This window comes from Rhinopithecus roxellana, chromosome 2 (genome assembly GCF_007565055.1).
Source record: "Rhinopithecus roxellana isolate Shanxi Qingling chromosome 2, ASM756505v1, whole genome shotgun sequence".
Classification (NCBI taxonomy): Eukaryota; Metazoa; Chordata; class Mammalia; order Primates; family Cercopithecidae; genus Rhinopithecus; species Rhinopithecus roxellana.
In genome coordinates this window covers 191,269,170-191,271,664 of record NC_044550.1, presented here as the reverse complement: position 1 = coordinate 191,271,664, position 2,495 = coordinate 191,269,170, and positions in this window count along the sequence as shown.

The window sequence follows — 2,495 nt, the reverse complement described above, 5'->3', positions numbered from 1 at the left end:
GGAACATTGTTATTCAACCACAGAAACTGAATGCATAATGAAAGGAGAGGTTTTGCCTATGACCCTGACCTTATTATCTATTAGGTCTGATATAATTAAGGGCTGTAACAGGGAGAAAGGTTTAAAAGCAAGAAAAGGAGAGGAATATGGTCAACTGCATCAGATTCAGGGGACTTTATAAAAGTTGCCAAAGAGCCAAGCGCTGTGGCTTACGCCTGTAATCCCAGCACTTTGGGAGGCCAACGCGGGCGGATCACCTGAGGTCAGGAGTTCAAGACCAGCCTCACAAATATGGTGAAACCTGTCTCTACTAAAAATACAAAAATTAGCTGAGTGTGATGGCATGTGCTTGTAATCCCAGCTACCTGGGAGGCTGAGGCAGGAGAATCGGTGGAACCCGGGAGGTGGAGGTTGCAGTGGGCAGAGATTGCACCGCTGTACTCCAGCCTAGGCAACAGAGTGAGACTCTGTCTCTAAAAAAAAAAAAAAATGTTGCCAAAGAACAAGAGCTGACATCCTCTCTCCAGTTCCATCTCTCCAGTACCCCTCTGGCATTCAGCATCTCAGTAATTCTCTACCACTTTGTGCCTCAAGCTGGCCACACACCCAGGCCTTGGTCCCTCCTTTTCCCATGTTTGCTGGGTTCACTTCAGGTTAGACAGCAGCACCTTCCCTGGAAAGCCCCCTTTGACCCTACCCTCGCCAGTGCCGCCAGCATAACACTCTGTCCCTATGGTATTGGCATATCTCTCTCTTTCACTAGACTATAAGCTCCCTGAAGGCAGAAACCCTATCTTGTTCTATTTTGAAATTTCAGCATCTAGCCCAGTACCTGATGCATGGTATTAATAATAATGATGCAGATGGTGTGCTTATTACATGCCGGCTCTGTTTTAAGTACTTTATGCTGATTAACTCATTTAATGTTCACAGCAACATTATGAGGTAGGTACTGTTATCATTTCCATTTTATAGGAAAAGAAGGCACAAAGTTTTTAAGCAACTTGTCCATTATATGTACTAAGCAGTAGAGCCACAATTTGAACCCAGCCATTTGGGTTCTATGGATCATACTTTTAAACTATAAACTATATTGCTTTTGACAAATTCTAGACAAAAGGATGGATGAATACAGATGATATATGTAAGGATGGAAAGAATATATGAGTCTCTAGCCAGTTAAAGAAAGCCAGGTCATGACAGGAATCTGCCCACTGTAGGACTCTTCTAAGGAAGACTCAGTTACGCGCAAATTTTAATGCATAGACTATTTCACACTAAAGTAGGAATCTATATCTTGGCAAACACACAAACACAAAAAAGCAGACAGTAAGGAACCCAGGGAAATAGCATAGGTTTTGGACTCAGAGGACTAGATTTGAGTCATGACTCTGCCAATTTCCAGCTGTGCAATTTGGGGCCAGTTACTTTGTCTAGTGATACTTGCCTCACCGGTGGGGGATACAGAAGTATCCAGCAGAGTACTCGAAGTTAAGAACCTCCCAATAAACTTTAGTTGCTTCCCTGCTCAAGAGAAATGATTACATCACCTGGGTCTGATTCATCTTAAGTAGAAAAATGCTGAGAACAGGACTGGAGGCAGGTCGTCTCTGGATTCCCTGCCCTCTTCATGAGACTGGGCTTAGGTTTTTGAAAAGAGGGGCAGTCTCACAGCTTTGCTAGCGCTATCAATTCTGTAGATTCTAGACTTGGTAGACAACTCACATTCCAACTTGAAAAAATATGCTGAATATACAAATGTGATCTCCTTTAGGGTAGAGTGTTTAAAATTCGTATTTTAATACATTTTTCAGATAATAAAAGTAATCAGGCTGGGCGTGGTGGCTCACACCTGTAATCCCAACACTTTGGGAGGCCGAGGCCGGTGGATCACAAAGTCAGGAGATGGAGACCATCCTGGCTAACACAGCGAAACCCCATCTTAACTAAAAATACAAAAAATTAGCTGGGCGTGGTGGCCAGTGCCTGCAGTCCCAGCTACTCCTCTCCCAGCTGAGGCAGGAGAAAGGCGTGAGCCTGGGAGACGGAGCTTGCAGTGAACCAAGACTGCACTACTGCACTCCAGTCTGGGCGACAGAGTGAGACTCCGTCTCAAAAAAATAGTAATCAAAGATCATTGCAAAAAATTACAGAAGTAAGTATAAAAATGAAAGGCTAGTTCATGTTTACAATCTTGGAGGATTTTTAAAATTTATTTCTATGTATATAAGCATGTATACATTTTAAAAAACAGAAATAGGATTGAGCTGTCTACAGCGTACTGTCGTCTTTACTTAGTGATATATTGTGGATAACCATCCCAACATAGGTATACATTATCAACTGCACAGTATTCCATAAAAAGGATGGACCATAACTAAAACAATACTGTAAACAACATTTTTATGAACAATACTTCAATGAAAATATTTGTATACACATCCTTGAGCCCCTTTTCTATTATTTCCTTTGATTAAATTCCTCAAATAGGAATT